The sequence below is a fragment of the Eutrema salsugineum genome, unplaced genomic scaffold (genome assembly GCF_000478725.1).
Source record: "Eutrema salsugineum unplaced genomic scaffold, Eutsalg1_0 scaffold_10, whole genome shotgun sequence".
NCBI classification, from domain to species: domain Eukaryota; kingdom Viridiplantae; phylum Streptophyta; class Magnoliopsida; order Brassicales; family Brassicaceae; genus Eutrema; species Eutrema salsugineum.
The window spans coordinates 5,974,386-5,986,056 of NW_006256908.1; the positions used below are offsets into that span (position 1 = coordinate 5,974,386).

The 11,671-nt window shown below is 35.1% G+C and overlaps 3 pseudogenes; 2 read left to right on the forward strand and 1 right to left on the reverse strand.

Annotated features, from left to right (window-relative positions):
* The window catches only part of LOC112090228, an 8,450-nt pseudogene extending 1,356 nt beyond the window's left edge, over nucleotides 1–7,094 (reverse strand).
* Nucleotides 823–3,572, forward strand: LOC18027287 (annotated as a pseudogene).
* Nucleotides 7,095–10,502: 3,408 nt separating the features above from the next.
* The window catches only part of LOC18027288, a 6,828-nt pseudogene continuing 5,659 nt past the window's right edge, over nucleotides 10,503–11,671 (forward strand).

Below are 11,671 nucleotides of genomic sequence, written 5' to 3' on the forward strand. Positions count from 1 at the left end.
CACCAAATCATCACAAGCATCCAGCAATGAAAATGCATGGAACCTGAACTTTAACGGGATGCAGAGATGTGGGTTTAATCCAGAATTCTCATTTGGCTGCAAAACATGCTGCTGCTTCTGGGGTTATTAGTAACAGATCAAAGGATTTAGAAGACATTGTTGGAAAAAGCATTTTTTGCTAAGTAGTTAGCAGGTTCAGTGTAAGCTGAGATTACATGTACTTGTACTCTTTCTTATTTGTAATAAGTTTTATCATTACTAGAAAGAATCCTGGTTTTGTTGAATTCTTCATCAGTTTCCATAATTTTTAGTCAAATGAACATATATATAGATTTTTTTTCCTAATTTTTCTTTCGCAAATTGAATTTATTTTTTGTAATAGATTATTGGAAAATCTCTTCAACACCATACATAGACAATAGTATGAGTATTATTTTTCTCACCACGCAAGATCGGTAAAGAATTGTCTACGCGTTAGAAATACATACAGTTCTGCTATTTTATATAACTATTAGATGATCACCTACATGTACACGCGGGTTTCTTTTTCTAATATATATTTTTAAAATTTTATAAGTAAATGTTTTCTATCATTTCCTATACGTACAAAATTTTGGTAAAACGATTGTGTCATTTTAAATATTAAATTACTCTTAACAAATATTAATATCACATGTATTTCAATGATCACTTATCTATATTCTTTTGTGTATTTTTTTTTTGTAAATTATTGTTAGTCACTATAGACATATATCTAGTACTGTATATTAAAATATCAGTTCATAGTCCAATATATATTTTTAAAATATATTTATCTGCTAAATGATGGTTTATGCATATTTTCTATTGATTTTATTCTACATTTATTTTATGCGCTTATCTCTTAATCCAATATTTTTTATATCACTAGGCTAGAAGGCTTTTGGTGGGTATAAACAGAAATGAACCATTTTTGGCGCTTTTTTACCCATTGAGCTGAAATTGTTAGGAGTTAAGCGTAGAGCTGTTTGCTTTTGGTTGATGAAGCTATCTGTATTACTTATGCCTTGAACTGGAAATCAATTTTAGGGAGCATATCATGATGATAATGGCAAGCCTGTTGTCTTGGAATGTGTCAGAGAAGCTGAGCGAAGGATTGCTGGGAGCTCTTTCATGTAAGATTGCTTGGTTTCTTTTTACTCCTCAAATGAGCTAGTTTTTATGTTTATGCTAATTGGTGAAGTTCCTGTGAAGAAAGGATTATTTTGCTGCTATCTTCTTTTCTTCTTCTTGGAATCAAAGTAAAACTGATCTGAACTATATGTATTGTACTAAAAGGAGTACCTTCCTATGGGAGGGAGTGTCAAAATGGTGGAGGAAACATTGAAGCTTGCCTATGGAGACGACTCTTAATTTATCAAAGACAAAAGAATAGCTGCAGTTCAAGCTCTGTCTGGAACTGGAGCATGCCGACTGTTTGCAGACTTCCAGAAACGTTTTTGTCCCGGTTCACAGATCTACATTCCTGTACCAACCTGGTCTAAGTGAGTTTCATGCAGTTAACTTTGATCATTTCCAATGTTAATTCAAAACCGTGTACTCTGTAAGTGTGGCCAAGCTTCTTTTGCTTCCACATAATAGCAGTAGCTTATGTTGTCTTTTGTGAACAGCCACCACAACATCTGGAGAGATGCAGATGTCCCTCAGAAGATGTTGGTGGTACGCTCCGCTACCCGGTTCGGACCGGTTAAAGACCAAGACCGGCCCAATTGATCCCGGTTTACGATAGTCTTAACTGAAATGGGCCTGGCCTGACAGCACGTCCCATAAGAGAAAAGCCCGGCGACAAGAGGCGGTGAGAGCTGAACGAGAAGCCCTAGAACGCCTCCTCGTTTATGTACTATAAATAGTAGAATTGTTACTGTAGAAGGGATCTTTTTGGGACCCGGAGAATAGAGACCTGAACATTATTGTATCGAGTTCGTCGAGAGTCCTCCGAACTGAACGAACTGTAACTGAGAACTTAATTAAATACAATCAATTTAATCTTCCGAACTCGAATTACCGAACCGACCCCAAATAGTTGAGAATAGCAATCAACAGAAGACATATCATTACTATCATCCCGAAACCAAGGGCTTGAATTTCTCAGGATTAATGGACGATGTGAAGGTTAGCAAGAACAACTTCTTCGGCAAGCATATTTACATCTTACTCTTGTTAATAGCATCCTAATTTTCTCATAGAATGCTCCGGAAGGCTCGTTCTTCCTCCTTCATGCTTGTGCTCATAATCCTACTGGAGTAGACCCTACAGATGAACAATGGAGAGAGATATCACAGCTCTTCAAGGTGATTAGTCGTCGATACTTTATTAGTTATCTGTCTATCATTCACTTTTTGTCTCCCTGATCTGTCCACCGCAGACTAACAGCGAGTTCTCATTGCAGGCCAAAAAACATTTTGCATTCTTTGAAATGGCCTATCAAGGTTTTGCTAGTGGGGATCCATCCAGCAAAAGATGCCAAGTCCATTAGGATCTTTCTCGAGGATGGTCATCATATTGGAATTTCTCAGTCCTATGCAAAAAACATGGGACACTACGGCCAGAGGGTCGGATGTCTCAGGTATTCATTTTCTCAGCAAAAATAAATTCCTTGACTGAATAAAGTCATCGACTTGTATGAGTCAGCCGATTAGATATTCAGACATGTCATTAAGCGTACCCATACAGGCTCTTCATTTAGTGATGAAGTTAGAAATGAATGTGAGCTTGATTACTTGGTCTTCTGCTGCAGCGTGCTTTGTGCAGATGAAAAACAAGCCGTGACTGTGAAAAGTCAGTTGCAGCAACTAGCTAAACCAATGTACAGCAACCCACCTTTACATGGAGCTCAAATAGTCTCAACCATTCTTGGAGACCCAGAGTTAAAGAATCCGTGGCTAAAGGAAGTTAAGGTAACCATATAGTTATCGCCTTACCTATAGCTTCCTTCTGCTTGCAATTAATATATTCCATGTTTCATGTGTACGGAGACTCTTGTCGTGTGAAACACATTGTAACCCATTGTTCACTCTTTTGTGTTTGATAATCCAACTATACAATTAGAAATCTGATAATCTGTGTGTAAAATCTATAACGGCACAGATCATGGCTGATCGGATTATTGGCATGAGAACTACTTTGAGAGAAAGCTTTGAGAAGTTAGAATCGCCTCTATCATGGGAGCACGTAACCAAGCAGGTAAATTACAAAAAAAATTTAGTTTTTGTTATGAGCATGTCACTTCTCTCATATGATTTACACAATTACATAATCATATATCTATATATGGGGAAACAGATTGGAATGTTCTGCTACAGTGGACTAACACCAGAACAGGTTGACCGCTTAACAAGCGAATATCATATCTACATGACCCGAAATGGCCGTATCAGGTACTAACTTGGTCTATTTTCTTGATTTTGATGCATTTCAAAAGTTAACAAAAATCATTGAGGCTTTTGATGTTTGGTTGCAGTATGGCTGGTGTTACGACAGGGAATGTGGGATACCTTGCGAATGCTATACATGAAGTCACCTAGTCATCTTAAACTATTTATATGCAAATAAGACAGGAGGGCTAATTTGTTATTCTGCAATTGTTTTCATGGGAACTGAAAGTTTATCCATAAACAGTAACTTATCAGTGCATTTTTTCTTATCTGCGCAATAAAAAAAAGCAGCATTTGGACACAAATTCGTTATTGCAATCTGTTCTGGTTGATATTCAGGCTGGAACGATCGATTCTTGGATATTTATTCACGAAAAATATAGATTGTTTTCGTCTCCATTTGCTTTTTTTAGTGAGGATGAATTGTAAATTTTTTGTTGCATCATGTATTTGTGCGTAATGTATCTAAACTTTAGAATTGTTCAAAAATACAAGGTGGACCCACATGCAAATAGAGCGCGTAAGCCTTACGCTCCAATGAGAACGTTAATTACGTAATTAGTACTCGTTACTTGATATTAGCAGTGAAGTGAATACTTGAAAAGTGTTGATAACCTCGCAATCCATTAACAATAACTGATACAACTAATTTTGGAGATTAGTATTGTTACCGGATCAGATATACAAATTGATTAAAATACAGTGTATAGTGATAACACGTTTTCTAATTTGGGTAACAACTGATAGCATTTGCATATTTTTGCAGAGAAAAAAAAAGTTAAATCCATTTCTGAATTGGAAAAAATGTTAACAATATAAAAAAAATAATTATAAAAAACAGCATAACTGTATGTAATTTTTCATTTGTAGATGATTCTTTACCAATCTTGCGTAGTGGACAAAATAATACTCATATTATTGTCTATGTTTGGTGTTGAAGAGATTTTCCAATAATCTTTTACAAAAAGATAAGCTTAATTTACGAAAGAAAAATTAGGAAAAAAAATCTATATATACATTGTTCACTCCATCTAAAACTATGGAAACTGATGAAAAATTCAAAATCTCAAGATTCTTTCTAGTAATGATGAAACTTATTACAAATATGAAAGAGTACAAGTACATGTAATCTTAGTTTTTCACTCCGAAACCAGACTTCCCCATATAGAGATAAGGAAAGATAACTTCTACGAGATTTTGTGTAATCTATTCTAAGTACTGCTATTAAGTTTAGACTTTACATACTTGCATAAATATCCTACCTTTGTTAATCAATAATACACATACACTTTTTCAATTTATTACATAGTATCAGAAATCTTTAAGATCTCTGACCTAATTTCTTGCGATTAACATCGGGCCAGCAATCTAAAATTTTACATAATCCATCATAGACATAAACCAAGTATGAGAACAGTGTTAGGTCTAAGGTTTATGTCTATGATGGTGTCTATAAGATTTCAAATTGCATGGCCTGATGTGGCGAAGTCTGGTTTTGGAGTGTATAAGTTTAAGCTAGTTAGAATCAATGGCAACCCGAGATGGGTAGTGCAAGAATGAGGTTTGCGAAAACACTTAAAAAGTATGCCGTCGATGGTTAGGCCTGCTGTCAAAGCTTATATACCCAGCAGGCCTAACCATCAAAATCTATATACAATGACATAGATGATATCAGGAACCCTTATGCTATGAGTACTCCTCTAAATCTGTCTTCCCATTTATGATTTACGCTAACAGAGCTGGCTGCGATTGTAGTTTCTCCTGCATTGACGACTGTCTTTGTTCCAGGAAAAACGGTGGTGCCACGATATTTATTCACCAAAAATATAAATTATTTTCGTCTCCATTTGTTCTTTTTTATTGAAGATGAAGTTAATCGTAAATGTAATTCTGAAGTTTTTTTTCCTTTGTTCTGTTTTAAGTTGTTTAAAGAAAGCTAATTCTATAATATAATGTTGATTAAAAATAAAATATGAGAAATACATAGCAAATAAACACGTTTTTCATAGACCACTCTACCATCTTAACCAACTCATATTATATACAAAATGGCCGTTTGGAAGACGAGCATTGGGCTCACGGAGTTCATTGAAAAATGGATGAGCACATGCTTCGAGCTTTTATACAAGGAAATATAACACATGTCAGTTAAAAAGCTTCAGCATCATTGAACAGTGCAGGTCCAAACAGAGAGAACCACTCTAAGAATTAAGAACCACTCTAAGAATTAAGAAAACAGAAAGCTGCAACGTAGACTCGGTGAATATTGAAGAAGCCGAGATGCGAGGTCAATGGCTTCTGGAGGCATCCACTTATGGAAAACCTGGAGGTCATAAAGTAGTATGTGTATTGTTTCAGCTTTTCTTTCTTTTTTTCTTTCTACTAAGCTATTGTATGATCAGAAAAGTTAGAACGTAACATCAATATAAAATACCTTATGCCACGGGTGAGCTTGTGGGAATCTAAAGTCTGTGTAGTTTGGATTCATGCATTGGATTTCTTCTCGAGTTGGAGTACCAAGAACCTAAACAGAAAGTAATGTTAATCAAAATGACAAATCTATTAGATATAGGAATTTTCTATAAAATCTAATCAAAATGAGACTTCACCTTGATGATCTCCACTAGCTGGTCCACAGAATTTTCTCCGGGGAATAACGGCTGAAGATAAGTAATATCAATTGATTATCAAAGATATTGGAGAAATGCTTTAGTTCTCAAGATACTTAATGGATAAATAGTTTACAGTTACACTAACCTGACCAAGAAAGAGCTCTGCCAAAACACAACCAGCAGACCATATATCTATGGACGATGTATACTATGTGGCCCCAAAGATGAGTTCTGGAGCTCGGTAATACCGAAAATAAATATATGATATGTTTGGTTCACCTTTTACCTAAAGTGAATAGTCACATGTTGCAAGGATCATGAAAACAAATAAGGTGCAATTGATTTTCATGAGACAGAACACATAAGCAGTGGAAAAATAAATGAAACAGCATATATAAGGTAAAACCTTACCAATAATTTTGCACTTCCAAAATCACACAGATTACACTGTTGAGTGAGGGGATCAACCTATAGAATGCACCAGGGAACTGGATTATAATCTAGTGATGGTTACCGAAGACAAACCCATAATAGATCAACTTATCAAAAGGTTCTGTGGTTTCACATCTCTGTGGCAGACACCAGGAGCAGTATGGATATAGGCCAAGCCTCTGAAGATCTGCACAACATATTTGCTAACCCGTTTCAGGATCAATAAGAAAAACCAAGAATATTTGTGGCAGATAACAATGCATACCTGGTATGTATAAAGTTTGACATTAAAAAAAGGCATCCTCTGGTTTGAAATAGTATAGTGCTTCAAAACCTGGTACAAAGTCTCGGGTATATACTCCATAACAAGGTTGAGGAAGAGCTCATCTCTACTCGTTGTAGAGAAGAAACAATGCTTCAAATAAACCACATTAGGGTGGTCCATTAGTCGCATTAATTGCAATTCACGATTTTTGTAGCGCCGATCTTGCAAAACCTTTTTAATGGCTACTGACTCTCTAGTTTCCAAGCACTTCGCCTAGAATGGTAAGTTCATAAATTAATCAGAAATGGAAGAAAAAAGATATTGCCTAGAACAGCTAGCAGTGACAAGCAGAAAAGTTACCTGGAATACAATTCCAAATTAAAAGATCCTGTTCATGCATCGGATTTCTTCTCGAGTTGGAGTACCACGAACCTGTTCCTCAATCCCTTCTGTAATGAGCTGTCAAGTCCAGCTGTCTTAGCTCTAGAATCATCTATTGTCTGTATAAATATGAAGTGATGTAGAAACCTTAATCTTTAAACTTATACACTCCGAAACTAGATTTCCCCACATCAGACTAGCAATCTGAAATCTTATATATACCCTGTATCTTCATCATCCTCAAGCTAAAGCATCTAGGAGAGCTATCTCGGTAAGATATAAAGAAAAATACAGAAACAAGCTACAGAAACTACTCAGTTACAGATGGCGAGCTTGTATTCTAAACCCTTTGATCTGCTACTATTAACCCCAGAAGCAGCAGCATGTTTGCAGCCAAGTGAGAATTTTTGATTATACCCACATCTCTTCATCCCGTTAAAGTTGAGGTTCCATGCATTTTCATTGCTGGATGCTTGTGAATGCATACCAAGATTTGGATGTTTTGTTGTGGGTATAATCAAGATATTTCACTTGGCTGCAAACATGCTGCTGCTTCTGAGGTTAATAGTAGCAGATTAAAGGGTTTATAAGACATTGTTGGGAAAAACATTTTTTTGCTAAGTAGTGAGCATGTTCATTGTGAGCTGAGATTACATGTATTTGTACTCTTTCTTGTTTGTAATAAGTTTTATTATTACTAGAAAGGATCCTGGTTTTGATGAATTCTTCATCAGTTTCCATAGTTTTAACTCAAATGAACATATATATATATATTTTTTTTTTTCTAATTTTTCTTTCGTAAATTAAATTTATTTTTTGTAATAGATTATTGGAAAATTTCTTCAACACCAGACATAGACAATAGTATGAGTATTATTTTTCTCACCATGCAACATTGTCCATTCAAAGAACTACCTACAAATAATGCTATTTATTTTTCACACATCTAAAAGTATATCTAAATCCTTACGCAAAACGGAATCCAAAATCTCAAACTTAACCAAAATATACACAAGAGAATATGGTGCGAAACATATTGAGCGACGTTCAAACAAGTGGCTTTGGTTTATTTTGGGGGATATTGGCGGTTTCAGCCACCCTCTCCGTAATAGCCATGGCCGTATTTGTTTGTGCCGGTGAAAAAAATTCTAAAACAATGAGACGAAAGATAGACCATATGCTGGAGCTGGACGCCTAGACCATATGCTGGACCATAAGCGTCTGGCGGTCTGGAGGAGGAGGAGGTTGTGGCGGTGGTGGTGGAGGAGGAGGTTGCTAGATATCTCTTTGGTACCTTTTCAGAACGTATTGGTATTTATGACCGACTTGCTTAGAATATCTAGGCATACCCTAGCACAATTTGTGCATAATCAATTTATTATTATGGTAAAAAGTATGACAAGTGACAAATATCTATTTGCTTTAGTATCGCATATCAGATTCTTGCATCATTTTATTATGCCACTTTAATAGTTCTATCGTTTGTATTTTGTGACAAATATCTATTTGCTTTAGTATCACATATCAGATTCTTGCATCATCTTATTTTGCCACTTTAATAGTTCTATCGTTTGTATCATATTATAATTTCTTTATGACGTCAACATGTTATAATATAATGGAAAAGTTAACTGAAAATGAGAATATAACCGAAATGTAATAGTATAGAATCGAAACCAGTAATCGAGGAGTTGTCATCCATTTTTTTTGTTGTTGTTCATTTAGGAGAGTTATCATCATTTTAACATAAAGCCACATATTTTTTGTTTTTTCGAGCTCAAACATATTTCATATAAATTCGTTTCTCCTTCTCAACCAAAGAGTATTTCATATGAAGAGGTTTTATTGGCTGTAAGATCAACACATTGGTTGGCTTGTCTTCCTTGGAAAGTGATGGTTAGTCGAATTAATCTTTTTCTTGTCTTGTTGATTTCTCTGGTATAGACTATAAACCTTGACCATTCTCGAGGTTCAGCTAACGCTTTCACCAATATCTTTGAATTCACTCTCGAAAATTACCTCTTCATAGCCAAGATTATCCAAACATGTCATGAACCAAAGAAGAGTTTTAGCTTCTGCCTCCATAATGTTACAACAAAATTTTCGAGAAATTTTGAGCTCAGCCTAGAAATTAAAATGAATGACAAAAAAAAGATATCCTGAACTTTTTCAATAAAAATTATGAAATGTAGAATGAAAATTTGGAAGAAACTCATATCGGTTTTTGTAAAACAAATAAAACATTTGGTTGATACCACACAATATAGATCAAATGTAAAAGCAAAAATAGTTAAAAAGATGTTAGTTTGATCACACACGATCAAATTACGCTTGAGTTTTTGTGTGGTTCAAACATGTCTTGTAGCGTGATAGATATTTCATTTCTTCTTCCTTTTTTCTTAGGGCAATTTTCATTTCTTTTGTTTGTAACTTACCAAATATGTATTTATCTATCACAATAAATGGGTCTGCAGGTTTAGAAAATGGAATCTACCTTAATTCTTCACTGAATATGATTGGTTTAATTTAGCAACCAAAAAAATTCCAAGAAAATACTCAAATATAGTAAGACTTTGGCATGTGAGCATGCAAGTACAGACAATGAAACTCCTATGATAAGAGATGTAGAAAGAACATTTATCTTGCCTTGCAGATATCGGAGAGAGAAGGAAAGACAGAACAGCGAACAAGCAGAGAAAGGTTTATGTTTTGTCAAAATATTGTCCATCTGCATCATTGTTAATGCCATAGGAGCAAAACAGAGAAAGAGAAAATACAAAATGATTGCGTTTATGGAAAACTCTAAAACGGTAAGACTTTGGCATGTGAACTAGCAAATGGTACAGACAATGAGACTCCTATGATAAGAGATGGGGAGTAGCAAGAAAATTGATTTGAGATATTACCCCAAGCTAAAGCAAGAAAGAAATGCCATAGGAGCAAAACAGGGAGAGAGAATACCGACAATAATGAGACTCCTATGATAAGACATGCAGAAAGAACATTGATTTGAAAAAATGTCTCCAACTAAAGACATAAAAGAAAAATACAGAAAAAAGCTACGGAAACTACTCAGTTACAGATGGCAAGCTTCCTGTTCAGTTCATCGGCTGACCCATAGTCCAGGCTAAGCTCCGATAATGAAGGAACATCAAGTTTTTTTTTTTCTTTTCTTTTGATGTTCCCTTGTTATCGGAGCTAAGCCTGGACTATGGGTTGGCCGATGAACTCACATTTGGTTCTTTGCCATCACATTTGGTTATTTTTTGGGACTAATGTAACAAGCCACATACGTCTTCATCATCCTCAAAATACCTGAGACGACAATTCTGGTGGCTATCAGTTCACCTTTGGAGCTACGTTGTATCTGGCTGTGTAAGCCCACTGAGAGCACAGTTCATGACGGTAAAAGAACACGTCGCTGATCTCAACCCCAGGGTAAATACTTAGTGGGTTCAATTCCTGGTGTTGAGATCGGCGACGTCTTCTTTTACCGTCAGTGCTCGGTGGGGAGATGAACCGATAGCCACCAGCATTATCGTCTCAGGTAATTACGAGGATGATGAAGACACATGGAGATACCATGATATTGAGGTACGTGTGATTAGAGGGTTTAAGAATGAGAACAGTGTTAGCTCTAAGGTTTATGTCTATGATGGTTTATATTTCAGATTGCTGGCTTGATGTGTGGAAGTATGGTTTTGGAGTGGGAAACTGGGATTACATGTAATTGTACAAGAAGCATATATACTAACCAGAAAGTGAAGAATATACAAAGTTTACAATGAAGTAGAGGGGTTAACCAGATAGGGGAAAAAATCCAACTATAATAGAAAACATTGTTGGAAAAAGTTTTTTTTTGCTAAGTAGTGAGCAGGTTCATTGTAAGCTGGGATTACATGTACTTGTATCTTTCTTATTTGTAATAAGTTTCATCATTACTAGAAAGAATCCTGATTTTGTTGAATTTTTCATTAGTTTCCATAGTTTTAGGTCTAGTGAACAATGTATATATAGATTTTTTTCCTAATTTTTCTTCCATAAAAGTAAATTTATCTTTTATAATAGAATCTCCTCAACACCAAACATAGACAAAAATATGAGTATTATTTTTTCCACCACTCAAGAATGTTTACAAGTAGAAATACATATATGCTGTTTTTTTTTATAATTTTTTTCTTTCTTTTTGAGATTTTTTTAATCTTTTTCCCAATTGAGAAATTGATTTAACTTATTTTTTTTTTGAAAAATCTGCAAATGTTATCAGTTGTTACCCAAATTAGAAACCGTGTTCTCCCCAATAACCCCCCCCCCCAAGAATTTATAGGGTATTTTCTTCATTGGGAATAGCAGATGGAAACAGTATGGCGGACGATATAGTTTTTATTTCATTTGTTCTGGTTTAAATTGGTTAAGAAAAACTAATTCCATAATAGAATATTGATTAAAAAATAAAATATACCAGATACGATTACCAATAAACACATTTTTCATAGACCACTGCCCCATCTTAACCAACTCATATTTATACAAAATGGCCCCTAAAACAAGTGAAATTTACAGCGCCA